At 49.9% G+C, this 14187-nt stretch overlaps 1 non-coding gene across 1 annotated transcript; it reads right to left on the bottom strand.

Annotated features, from left to right (window-relative positions):
- Positions 1-13106: 13106 nt before the first annotated feature.
- On the bottom strand, positions 13107-13179 carry Trnat-agu (transfer RNA threonine (anticodon AGU)). Its single transcript has one exon. It is a non-coding gene; the product is annotated as a tRNA-Thr (tRNA).
- Between the last annotated feature and the right edge of the window lie 1008 nt (positions 13180-14187).

Below are 14187 nucleotides of genomic sequence, written 5' to 3'. Positions count from 1 at the left end.
TCCCATCATATCATACTTAATACATGAGAGCTCCTCTAGTAAGACAGCTAATCCACCCTCGCTTGACTGATTACATGGTGACGAATAACGTGTGAGGATTGCTAATTCTCATATCGGCAATGCCTTGCAAGAAGGCTATATTGCACGTCCAGATCCTGTCACATTCACCGTGAACTCATTAAAAAAGATGTTTACGTGGGCTTGTCTCTGTCCTAGGCCCTTTCATTCTTAAAGAAAATTATGTTAGTCGGAGCTTTAAAACCACACTTAGGAATAACTTGGTTCCGAAAGTTCAAAGTATTTTATTGAGCCTTAGTTAACTGTGGTAGTGCCATATTGTTTCGCCGCCTAATGCGGATTGTGGATTTAACATTCGAGAATGGTGGATTAGCTTCTACGTCAATTATATTGAATTACGAGTAGTGACCGTATACGCACACATGTCTATATCGCTGTCTCTTGGACAATACGGAAAATCAAAGCTCGACATTTAGTTAAATATGAGCTGATTTAGGCGACACTTTGCCCCACACATATCTGTCCAATGACTTCATAAACACTAGGTATTTGAAGATTGATTGATTGTGAGATTTTACGCGCCGCCGCTACACAGGCGAGGAGGCGACGAGGCACGCCGTAGTTGAGGGCTTCGAAATAATTTTGACAACCTGGGGATCTTTAAGGTGCGCCTAAATCTCGGACACGCACTGTTTTCGCTTCTTGTCCGCGTCAGAAAAGCGGTCGCCGTGGCCGCGATTCGAGCCCGCGTCCTTGGGCTCAGCAGTGCAACACCTTAGCAACTGAGCCACCGCGGCGGCTGAAACGCGTTTAAGCAGAGTGATGTTCACGTATGCGACGCCACGGGAGTCGATAACCGCGGTTAGACCTAATACCACAAGCGACTATGAGAACATTGCCTTGTGGCGTTGCTAGATCAGCTAATGTCCTTTCTCGGCGGCCTTAGAAAAACACTTCAAAAACACACTTTATGACAGGCGAATTCCTAACGGCATGTGATTGAAGCGTCACTTCACTTTTATTCCCACCTATTCGTGGGATTTTTCAATTTTTGTTTCCAAACGAGTCATCATCATTCTGGTTTCAAAAGCGATTGACCACGTACCGATTAAAACGAAAGCTTTTTGCTGAACTTGAATGATTTGCAGGACTGCAGATCAAACATTTGAAGCATTCGCATGCGCCTCGTATCGACGGCCACTCTGCACTAGGAGGGACACTATGGAACATTTGTTTCGGGATATTTATTGTCATTCTTACCCTACTCTATAACATTAGGGGCATGAAATGATACTTTATATTATAATAGACGTATCTGGTTTCTGGCGAGCAGGTGGCCTATTTATCGTATTGTGCATTATAGAGAAAGTACGTGCTGTCGGTGTGCTGCGTTGACTAGCGGTGATCGCATTAAAGTGCGTGTGAAGGATCCAAGAGAGAAGCACGACCCAGCACCCGTTCTCGTAAGGCGATGGAACCAACTGTGAGCGAGGCAGTGGGCGCCGCTTCGTCTTCTTTTCCCCAGCTATCGCCCTCTGCCTGCGCCCATCTCATTTATTTACAACACACTCCCCCCGGCCAGAAAGGCAAGGACTGGCCTTCAAGATGAGCCTTCGTATGGGGCGCCTGAATATTGTCCCAGTGATCAGGGGAAAATAAATGATGTCGGACTGTTCGCACGGGCGGTGCTTGGAGCGATGATTCGCATCTGATGCTGCGTCCCGCAGTTGCTGTGATGTTCCCTGTGCATCAGGATCACCCGCTTCGCACCGTAGGTCTTGGGGTAGCCGCCGGGGTCGTAAGGGACTCCGATGAGTCGTTGTAGCTCGATGTCCGTCATGATGACGAGCACGTTTTTGAAGCTGCAGTGGTTGGTCGGTGTGCAAATGACAGCGGCTGCGACAAACCAAAGGAGTGTAGCATAAATATTGTTGGTGGGCTGGCCACAATCTCTGGTTCTCAATCTGTGGAGTCGAAGTGACGGTGATTCTGCACTGTGCCGTATTGGACACCATCGGGGGACGTGCCAGGTTCGGAAGCGGTATGCCAGCCGGAGCTTCAAAACTTGCGAAGGAATATATCTGGGCAGGCATCTGCGGACGCGGTGAAATGTCTGGTGTCTAGCTGGTACGCGGTCGCAGCTATCCACAGTACGGCGCAAGGCGTGGGTACTCATCTTCCTTCGGGATGGTCGGCGTCGATTCACCTCCTCCCGTCGCGATTTCAAATGGGCCATTTCCTGACCTTTAGGAGCATCGTCTAAGTGCATTCTGAGGGTGGCGTCGCCAGGTGACAACAACTTGAGCATGCAAGGAAGCCCGCTGTGCTTGCTCTCCCCAGGATCACTGAGTTCCTTGATCTGTTTCGTACGCGGATATGCCTCACGAGAAGGGGTGACGGCATGGTCATCGGTTGCAGAAGTGGACGGCAGGAACGCGTCTGCCTTATCGTGACCCTGCGTATCATTCTTGTCGCTCAAAAGCAGCATGATCTCACTGTCGGGGAGGACGGCGAGGCTGGTATTTGGAGGGCAGATCGGAACAGTTATTTGACGCTGCGTGAGGTCCTCTGCTTCCATTATACTCGGTTGCGTTGCAGGAGACTCACCGTGAGTGGCGTTGACAGCAGAGTCACCAGGTGCCATCCAAATGGACGAGCCGCTGTTGGCTGCGTGTTCGTCATGCATGGTGTGCTCGGGCTGTTGTTGGCGCGTCTCTGGCTGAACCCTCGGAAGAGCGACAAAGTAGGTGTTCTGCGGTACGTTGGGAACACCTGTGCGCTCTCTATTGTCACTCCTCCAGGTGGTTCGGACGTAGCCATCGGCTACGTCCGAACCACAGCGGCTTTGCCAACCGGGTGGATCATCACGCGCATTTGACACGAGCGCATTTTGTCGTCAAAATGCTGGGATACGGCAACGTCTTCCTTTAGCTTGTCTCCGGTCAGGTTTCCTTGAATTGCAGCGTCGAGGGCCCGTATCTCGCTCGGCGTGTCGTGGAAGTGGTAAATGTTGGCGGTAAGGTCGGTCACGTGCAGAGCCGGGTCCTGGAGAAGGGCGTCGATTGCCGTAATAAGCCCTCTGATTTTCTCTCGCACGAGCCTGCGGCGTAGCTTCAGGCGTTCCAATAGAAGGGGTGGCGTAGAAAAACGAGGGTCGGCTTGGGCACGAGCCATGATGGGCAGCGGTCGAGGGCAAGGCCTCCCGGAACAAGTGGCGCGAAGGTTCGAGGCCTCGCTAGCCTCGCAGCCGCTGCGCCTCCAAAGTCAGGTCCACTCGTGCCTCGAATCCCGGGTTTCGGCACCAGCGTGTGAAGGATCCAAGAGAGAAGCACGACCCAGCACCCGTTCTCGTAAGGCGATGGAACCAACTGTGAGCGAGGCAGTCGGCGCCGCTTCGTCTTCTTTTCCCCAGCTATCGCTCTCTGCCTGCGCCCATCTCATTTATTTACAACAGTGCGTTCAGTGAAGTACGATGCACAAAATGCTGTGCACTGGCATAAAGGCAATGTGGAAAAAAGATACAGGAAAGGAAAAGGGCAAAACTAGCGAAGGCATATATAACCGCACGCCGAGTAAGTGCACGGTATAAGGGTCCGATACCTCGTGGAATGTTCACAGAGCGTAGAGTAGCCCCTGCTCAAACTAGATGCTTCTTTGACCTCGCAGTATTTATACAGCTAAACTGGGCGCAGGAAAAGGAGCGCCGTCATTTTTTTAGTATCAATGTTCAGGACTACATCCCGAGCTTTCATTACTAAACTCACCCCAGCGGTCGCGTTCGCATGGACGCACTGCAATGCGCGTGAATGATGTGATATTGCAGGCTTAGAACGTGAGACGGGCTACCTTTATTAGAATCCGTTGTACACGTGCACGAAGGGAACGAAGGGGTTCGTCGGTATTCGCCCCGAGATCGAACACGGTCGGCCTCTGGCGGCGGCGGGACGAACCGCTACTAGTGTGGATGGCGCTCTCGCGTCGTCTGCTCGTTCACGTTTGAGCCGTGAAGTAGGTCAGAGGGAAGTCAGCCGGGAATTGATGTTCCGAAAAATTCTTTGAGAGGAAGGATGAGAGGGGGGGTGGGTTGGCCCACCGCGCGGACTACGGAAAGGTTCTCAGAAACGCCGGAAGCAGAACAGGCGGTACGAGGAGTCTTTATCATAAGCTATCTGCAAGCCCAAGGTCAAAAGAAAAGGTAGAAAAGGGATAAAAAACTAGGCGAAGGGAAAAAAGAAAGAATAAAGGAAAAACCACGCACACACAAAAGTAAAACCAATAACCGGACAACTGAAATGACACGTGTCACCAACAGCAACATTCCCGGAACAGGCTTTTCCTGAAACTCAAAAACGAAAAGTTAAGTTAGTGAGACGTACGGGGCACAAGACAAAGCGGGGCAAAAACAACAGACCAAAATAAAAATAAAATAGAATCCCAGAGAAAAGTTTGGAGCGATGCCTGCGCGTACTAAACTGGAAGCTAAGGAATGAAAACAAAAGGAATTAGGTGGCCACATAAGGAGCAGTGGGAGGGGTAAGGTACAAGCAAGAAAGTGCCTAAGTGCCTGTATTTCCTGTTAGTATCGCAAGGATTCCAGGTTGCCCGTAGTCACATTAATTCCAGCAGGTTACATGGAGTTGAATTTATGAATTAAATAGGATTCTCGGTATGTTCTGTCCCTAGGACACTTAAAGTTGGACTGAAGTCTGGTTTGTTCAAATGCTGCGCTACGGCTATGGAGGATTTGCTAAGAGTATCTGCCCAGTGAACGTTAAGGCGTAGGCTCATAGGTTGACTCTTTTCGCATATATACTGTTTCTGACACATTGAGCATTCTAACATATACACAAGTTGCATTAAGTGCAAGTAAAACTTGAATTAATCTCGTGAACATAATTACTGGCTGCGCTTTTTACAACGCAGTCTGTCTGCAGGTGCCTGCAAGTCTTGCATCTCGGACGGGAGCAGCTAGCTATGACTGGTGGCATTGGAGGCATGCACTAGCATGCACTTAGTGCATGCATTTAGCATGCACTAAAATATCTTTTAAATTCCTATTTCTCCGGTAGGTAACCCTTGGTGCTTCCAGTAACGTCTTTTTAAGTCGATCGTTACTGTCTAAAATGAGGTAGTATTTCCGCAGGATATGGTTTACGTTAGGAAGGGCGTTTGAAAATTTAGTTATCAGGTAATCGGCATGGCGCTTTCGTTTTGTCGCTGTTTGTTGAGCAAATCATCCCTTTTGAGATTAGATGCACGTTGGTAAGCCTGATCGAGTGAGCTTTTGGGGTGGTTCCTGTTCATAAGAGTGGACTTGAGCTCGTCTAGATGAGCTGTAGGACATTTCGTCGAAAGTCTATTCGTAGCAGGTCAACTCGTAGTAGGGCAATTCGTCGCATAGGGCAATTCGTAATAGCGCAATTCGTCAAGATGACAATTCGTCACCCTATTAGAAGTTTCTTGTGTGTTTGGGAGTGCTGTGAACTGGACTAGTTGGTAGTGATTCATTCTAAGACTACGCGAAACAAGAAAGAAAGGGATTTTTATTCAGGAAAAACAATTTAAGAAAATCAAATCCTCCGCGCGTGCGCAAAATGACTATATACATCATGCTGCGACGCAAATACATCATGAGGTACCCTTATTCCTATATCCCGAATCAAGAAGAGCTATCTCGCTGTTATCGAGAACATTGTCACACAGTGATGTCCCTCTACGTCAACGCTTTGACGAACAGTTAGAAGGCAAAGGCAACGTGCAACATTTGTCTACGATATTCCTCCCAGCAGAGAAGACATAGATCTCCCGCCTGAATTAAAGGTATGTGTACTAAAACTGTAAAAAACTAGGTTAACTGTATATAAAAATCCTTTGTAAACCAGCATTTCTCCGCCTCTTTCTGTCCTAATTACTTCCATAGCGACTGCGAAAACGAGTGCTTAGACCAGTTATTTTATAGTATTTCGCTGGTGAACTTTATCGCTAAGTCTTGATAGTTTGTTCTGGAAGCTCCATTCAACTTTCGGCCTTGAATGATAAGATTGGTCCGGCGAACGCGCAGCCTCCGGTGCACTGTCAGCTTCAGGGTGAATTGGACTTTTCTGGGAAGCCTTCTGAGCTTTATCTTATATGCAAGCACGTACCATGCCCCTCTTTCCCGATTTCCTTTATGCTGTAAGCCTGGAAATGTAACAAAAAAGTTTTTTTGAGCGACTAGATGCCCAAGCGACGAGTAGCCCTACGCGACCGATTGCCTGCTAAGAATTGCCCTATTACGAATTGCCCTATTACCAATTGTCTTTCGACGAATCGTCCGTACCCCGTCTAGATGCTTACGTAGTCGCTGTCATCACTGCATACTCTTCTAAGTCTGGCGGCTTGTCCTACAAAAATCCCTTGTTTGCAGTGTCTCAGGTGATGGCTTTTATAATCTAGATACTGCTGCCTACCTGTTGGTTTTCTAAAAAGCGTGGTTTTAAGTTTACCGTTGTCTAGAATGACGGTAGTATCCAGGAAGTTCACTTCTTTTTCAGAATGCTGGCAGGAGAATTTTTTAGTCGGATGCGAAGAATTGAGATGAACTATAAACATTTCTCGATTCGCGCGACCGTGTTCCCAAATCATGAAGATGTCGTCTATGTAGCGGAGGTAAACCTGAGGTTTATGCGGGAAAGAGTTTAACATGGTGGCTTCAAGTGGCCCCATGAAAATATTGGCAAAGGTCGGTGTGAATGAAGTACACATGCTGGCTCGAAAACTTGCAAGTCAGATGAGTCAAATTCAAAATAATTGAGAATTAAACCTAGTTTTAACAACGTTATGTACACTTCTGGCGCATGTTGGTGCGAGTTCTCTGATAAAGCTTATGAAATAGCTTCGATTCAAAGCTGTCGTACTTGGTGACAGCGCCCGAATATATATATATATATTGTTAAGGGGTTTATTGGTGCTCAGGAACACCGAGGAAGCAGTCAGAAGACAAGGGGCGATGCCGAGCCAGCTGAACCTCTTCTTCACAAGCTCCTTTTTTGATGATGATAGATGAGGTGTGCCAAGAGCACGGCAGTGATGATGATCCACGATAATGCACGGCAATGGCGCTGTCAGGGAATGTCCCGTAGTCTTCGCTACAATTTCCCCCCCGCGGAAGAAGACGCCATCCTGGCGGCGAATTACGGAGCAGACGAAACCAGAGGCTCGTGATAGGGTTTTAAGCGCTGCACGTGGACAGTCTCACGCCCACGGCGGCGGAGGTCCGTAGAGAGGGCCATAGGCTCAACGATGTAGTTTACTGGTGACGTACGCTCCAAGACGCGGTAGGGGCCATGATACTTGGCGAGAAACTTCGTAGACAATCCCGGGGTGGTCGAGGGAATCCATAGCCAAACCAATGACCCCGGCGAATAAGTTGGTGCCACAGCTGTGTCGTCGTGGCGAGATTTTTGCCGCCACTGGTCTTCAGCTGTGAAGGTTTTCGCGAGTTGTCGGCACTCTTCCGCGTGTTTGGCGGCTTCTGATGCTGGGGTGCACTCCGAGACATCCGGACGATAAGGAAGCACGGTGTCGAGAGTGCACGATGGTTCTCGTCCGTAGAGTAGGTAGAAATGGGAGAAGCCGGTTGTAGCCTGTATGGCCGTATTGTACGCGTACGTCACATAGGGGAGAACAAGGTCCCAGTCATCGTGGTCGGAGGAGACGTACATGGACAGCATGTCTCCAAGAGTTCGATTAAAACGCTCAGTGAGGCCATTAGTCTGCGGGTGGTTCGCAGTTGTTGTGCGGTGGATAGTACGGCACTCAGTGAGGAGCTTCGCGACAACATCGGATAAGAAGACGCGTCCTCGGTCACTTAGGAGTTCTCGAGGCGCTCCGTGGCGCAATATGAAGCGACGTAATAGAAAGGAGGCGACGTCTCGTGCTGTGGCGGTAGGCAGTGCAGCGGTTTCAGCATAGCGCGTGAGGTGGTCGACCGCAACAATGACCCATCGATTCCCGGCGGCTGTGTAGGGCAAAGGCCCGTACAGGTCAATGCCTACACGGTCAAATGGTTTCGCCGGGCAAGGAAGGGGCTGCAGCGGACCAATAGAACGTGACGGCGGTGACTTGCGGCGTTGGCAGGTCGCACATGATCGGATGTACTTGCGCACAAAGTTATACATGCCTCGCCAATAATAGCGCAGGCGGATACGCTGGTATGTTTTGAGCACCCCTGCATGGCCACAGGTGGGATCGGCATGAAGAGTGTCACAAATGTCGATGCGCAGATGACGAGGAATGACAAGCAGCCACTTCCGTCCTTCGCTGTCGTAGTTGCGGCGATATAGCAACTCGTCGCGAATCGTGAAGTGCGATGCTTGCCTGCGCAGAGCCCGAGATCCGTGAGCGGGTGACGTGCCAGAAAGCAAAGAGATGAGGGAAACAACCCAGGGGTCTTTTCGCTGCTCTGTTCGGATGTCGGAGAAAGAAAGTGGTGACATGTCAGCGTCGTCAGCACGGAGGCACCCGGAGTCGTGGGACACTGACATTGGAGAACGGGAGAGGGCATCCGCATCGGAGTGTTTGCGGCCGGATCGATATACAACCCTTATGTCGTACTCCTGGAGCCGCAGAGCCCACCGTGCGAGCCGCCCTGACGGATCTTTTAGTGTGGACAGCCAACAAAGTGCGTGGTGGTCTGTGACCACGTCGAAAAGGCGACCGTACAAATAGGGCCGGAACTTGTCCAGCGCCCAAACAATGGCCAAGCACTCCTTCTCCGTCACGGAATAGTTGGATTCGGCTCGGGTAAGGGTGCGGCTGGCGTAGGCAACGACGTATTCATCAAAGCCTGACTTTCGCTGGGCCAGTACAGCGCCAAGGCCGACCCCGCTGGCATCAGTGTGGACCTCCGTAGGCGCGTCAGGGTCAAAATGCCGGAGAATAGGAGGTGACGTAAGAAGTCGCCGCAACGTCACGAATGCCTTTTCACATTCAGGGGTCCACGCAGAGAGATCGGTGGAAGCGTTGCTGAGTAGCTGCGTCAATGGCGCAACAACGGTGGCAAAGTTGCGGACGAATCGTCGAAAGTAGGAGCAAAGGCCTAGGACGCTTCGCAGTGCCTTCATAGAGGTCGGCTTGGGGAACTCAGCAACAGCCTTGAGCTTAGACTCGTCGGGCAGGACACCGTCCTTCGAGACAACGTGACCCAGTATGGTTAACTGCCGTGCAGCAAAGTGGCATTTCTTGAGGTTTAGTTGTAGCTTTGCGCCGGCAAGACAGGTCAGAACTTGCTCCAGGCGCCGTAAATGGGTGTCGAAATCTGGGGAAAAAATTACGACGTCGTCCAAATAGCAGAGACATATCTTCCATTTTAGTCCGCGCAAAATGTTGTCCATCATGCGCTCGAAAGTGGCAGGTGCATTGCAAAGGCCGAACGGCATGACGTTAAACTCGTAGAGTCCGTCGGGTGTTATAAATGCCGTCTTTGCGCGATCAGCCTCTGCCATAGGCACCTGCCAGTATCCTGAACGCAAATCGAGCGACGAGAAGTACTCAGCTCCCTGTAGGCAGTCAAGTGCGTCGTCAATACGCGGTAGAGGGTAGACGTCCTTCCTGGTGATCTTGTTGAGGCGGCGATAGTCGACGCAAAAGCGTATAGATCCATCCTTCTTCGTCACTAGAACGACTGGTGACGCCCAGGGGCTGTTTGAGGGCCGAATAACGTCGCGTTGGAGCATGTCATCCACGTGGACATCAATAATGCGACGCTCTTTCGGAGAAACACGATAGGGTCGTTGTCGTAGCGGTGGGTTCGAGCCAGTGTCAATGTTGTGTTCCACTGCTGATGTTCGGCTGAGCGAGGCTTTCACGCAGTCAAAAGACGATCGAAATCGTTGAAGAAGTGCCAGCAGCTTAGCTCGTTGAGTTGGGGCGAGGTCGTTGTCGATGGCCTTACTAAATACGTCGGAGTTAGATGCGTCTTCTGCTGACACTGGGCTCAACTCCAGAATATCAAGGTGAGGTGGATCATCGGGCACGTCAACTACGGCATTATGATCGACAGGTTCAATCCAGCCGAGCGTTTCACCTTGCAGCAAAGATAACGGATGGGAGTACAAATTTGTAACCAGCATGCGGCTAGCACCAGCGTGGGTCGATAAGAGAGCGGACGGCAGCGGAAGACGCCTGCGGCGGTTGAAGAGCACAGATGGCGTAAAGAGCACAGTGGCGTCAGTATAAGAGGCACAGCCCAGAAGCACGGAAACAGAGCACTGCGGCGGAATGGTAGTGTCCTCGCTGACGACAAGTTTAGCGGCGTTCGATTTGTCACTGTACACGTCACACTGTGAAGTAAACTCAACCTCCGCGCGTGCACAGTCAATGACGGCATTGTGGCGAGCGAGGAAGTCCCAGCCCAGAATAACGTCATAGGAACACGAAGGTAGCACGATAAGTTCGATTATGTACAAGAGGCCTTGGATGGTGACACGAGCTGTGCACGCCGCCAAGGCTTGAATGTGTTGCGCGCTCGCAGTACGCAGCGAGAAGCCACCCAACGGCGTCATCACTTTTCTAATCATCCGACAAAAGTTTTCACTAATCACTGACACAGCAGCGCCTGTATCGACTAACGCCTGTGTTGGTCTGCCTTCTACTAATACGTCAATAACGTTCAGGGGGGAAAAACGAGGCCTTGAAGAGTTCGACCGTAACGCAGTTCTTGCCTCAGGAACTGCGGTTGCTAGTTTTCCTCTTCGGAAGCGGGTTGCCGTCGACGCATCGGAGAAATAGAGCGGCGACGCGGAGACGACGAGCGACGATTCCCAGAAGCGCGGTGGTCAGCAGGTGAGGGACTGATATGATATCCATCGGAGACGTCGTGGGGGACTGGCGGCCTGTTCGACAAACCATAAGTCGGCGGTCGGAGAACAGCCGTGGCTGGCGGTATGCGGCGGCAATATTTCGCGACATGCCCGGCATAACGGCAAAGGAAACAAATTGGGCGGTTGTCCCACGTTCGCCAGCCATTGTTAAACTGGGCAGGAGGCCGAACTGGAGGAAATGGGGTCATCGGTGGTACCGGGCGCTGATAAGATGGTGCGGCCTGACGTGGAGGGACTCCCATGGTGTCAGCACACGTCATAATCGGCGCCGGGGGCGACCGGGCGGCAGTTTCTGCATACGTCATCGGCGCGGTTAACGCAGTCATGTGATGAGGATCCACAACGGCAGTACGTGGCAGGGCTTCAGCTACTTGCTCCTGAATCACCCTCCTGAGTGTCGGCACAACAGGGGACGGAGTCTCGGCAACGCAAGGCAGCAGAGAAAGCTGACGAGCGACTTCCTCACGGACAAGTTCCTTTATGCGCGACAACAATGAAGGGCTTTCGGGGTCACCAATCAAACTTGCTAAAATGTCGTCAGGAGCTGAAGGCCGCCGCGTGAGGCTTCGCTGCCGCCGAAGCTCGTCGAAACTCTGTCAGAGGTTTACTACGTCAGCAATTGAACGTGGGTCCCTCGCCAAGAGCATCTGAAAGGCATCGTTGTCTATACCTTTCATGACGTGCTTGATTTTATCAGCTTCGGCCATGGATGGATCGACACGCCTGCATAGGTCCAGAACGTCCTCGATGTAACTGGTAAACGTTTCACCAGTTTTCTGCGCACGGGTGCGCAAGCTTTGCTCTGCGAGCAGTTTGCGCACGGCGGGACGGCCAAAAGCTCTCAAGAAGCGCGTCTTGAACTCGGACCAGGTGTCTATGCCCGCGACGTTGTTATTAAACCACGTCTCGGCGAGTAAAGTTAAGTAGAAGCCCACGTTGTTGAATTTCATCACATCATCCCACCTGTTGTACATGCTCACGCGTTCGTACGCCGACAACCAGTCTTCGACATCCTGGTCTTCCGCTCCGCTGAACTTGGCAGGATCCCGTTGCCGGGTCGCGCCAGAACAGATGATGGTTGGGGCTGGAGGAACCACGGGCGGGTCAGGCATGGCCGTAGGGATGGTCCGACTGCGAAGTTCCAGGGTGGGGACAAGGACTCCGCACTCTCCACCAAACTGTTAAGGGGTTTATTGGTGCTCAGGAACACTGAGGAAGCAGTCAGAAGACAAGGGGCGATGCCGAGCCAGCTGAACCTCTTCTTCACAAGCTCCTTTTTTGATGATGATAGATGAGGTGTGCCAAGAGCACGGCAGTGATGATGATCCACGATAATGCACGGCAATGGCGCTGTCAGGGAATGTCCCGTAGTCTTCGCTACAATATATATATATATATATATATATATATATATATATATATATATATATATATATATATATATATATATATAACATCTTCCGCTCCTCACAGTTTTACAGTTTTTTTGCAAAGCTATATGAGAAATGTGTTCCAAATGTTTGTGACAGCAAAATCATGTAACTGTACTCTGATGAAGGCAAGCCCCGCTGCTGCTACGTAAGTAAACCTTGTTTGTTATTGTTCTTGCTGTGTATCCGACTCTTTATTTATACCATATATATATATATATATATAAGACAGAAATAAGGGTTGGCACTAAAGAAAACCTCGGAAAGCAAAGGGGAGGATGTGGTAGGTCATTGAAACAGGTAAAGAATTTGGAAAGAAAGAAAGTGGAGAAAAAATGCCCGCCAGGTGGGATCAGAACCCACGACCACCAGAATACCGGTCTGGTGCGATGACCACTCCGTTACGGGCGGGGCGATTTTCCCCTCCACTTTCAGGGGTATTTATGGTAGGTATTTTTGTTTCCTGCGCTTGGGGGTGGTGGCCAGCGCCACTCGGACTACTCGGGGTGAAGGGGACCTTCTTTTTAATCCCCGGGTCGTGACTCGAGTGTCTACGACATGTCGAGTGTGGTCGACCAGCTTTGAACCCTCTTAGGCTCCTTATGGCACCAAGACTGCCAGAACAGAGGCCCTTGCTATGCATGTAGCGAATCAGAATAGGACATGAGGGGCTCGTTGAAAATAGGACAGAAATAAGGGTTGGCAGTCAAGAAAACCTCGGAAAGCAAAAGGGAGGATGTGGTAGGCCATTGAAACAGATAAAAAATTTCGTAAGAAAGAAAGCGGAGAAAAAATGCCCGCCAGGTGGGATCCGAACCCACGACCTCCAGAATACTGGTCTGGTGCGATAACCACTACGCTACCGGCGGGGCGATTTTCCCTTCCACTTTCTGGGGTATTTATGTTAAGGTATTAGTTTCTTGCACTTGGGGGCAGTGGCCAGCGCCACTCGGACTACTCGGTCGCGTGGTAATTGATATTTGAAGTGTTTCCTTATAAAAAAAATCATAGATGCTTGATTTTTGCGAAATCAAATAGTACATCCAGTGCAGAAAAAATTCCTTCCGCCGTCGTATGCTGTCGCCCGCGCCACTAAAGCTTCTGGCGGCATTTTAAGAAATTAAGCGGCAGCAGTTGCTTCCACGAGATAGGATCCATGGTTCCATGGTTCCATGGTTCCACTAGATAGTTTCCACTGTCTGCTTGGAACGCACGTGGAGGAATTAAACGCGGTTCTATAAACATTGAAGTAGGGCGCCTGGATTCACTCGCGTCAACGCCGTACGGCAGCTCTGGCATCGAGACACCCGGCCTGGAAGAGTAAGTTTAAATCGACTTGAGCAAACTTTTAGCGTGTTTGCCTTGAAAGGAGCGTGACAGAAGAGGAACAGCGTGAGAGGTGAGCGGGTAAGCGAAGGGAGGCATTTACTTGGCCAATGTCGACAAAGTTTATCGTCTTTTGTCGACATTTGCAACAAAAGCAGCACATACGCGGCCAATTTTTGTTCTTTCTGTGTATCCGAGTCGTCCCTGAGACTGTTTGTGCGCGCTTTGGGAATTTTTTCTTTCTCTCTCTCTCTCTCTCTCTCTCTGTATATATATATATATATATATATGTATATATATATATATATATATGTATATATATATATATATATATATATATATATATATATATATATATATATATATATATATATATATATATATATAGGGTGATCAAAGTTAAGTCGACAGGTTTTTTTAAAATTAGATGCTTAGTTGTACGTGAAGACCACCTCTGCTGTAAGGCTACGCGCCCAGGGGGACACAGAATGACGTGATAAATATTGATGTCGGTGGGTTAATTAACTAAAATTGCATAATTAACTTTTTAG

Source organism: Haemaphysalis longicornis, unplaced genomic scaffold (genome assembly GCF_048455015.1).
Source record: "Haemaphysalis longicornis isolate Haplotype H1 unplaced genomic scaffold, Haemaphysalis longicornis Haplotype H1 scaffold_3, whole genome shotgun sequence".
NCBI lineage: Eukaryota > Metazoa > Arthropoda > Arachnida > Ixodida > Ixodidae > Haemaphysalis > Haemaphysalis longicornis.
Note: the sequence above shows the minus strand (reverse complement) of the source record. Positions and strands in the feature narration are given on the sequence as shown.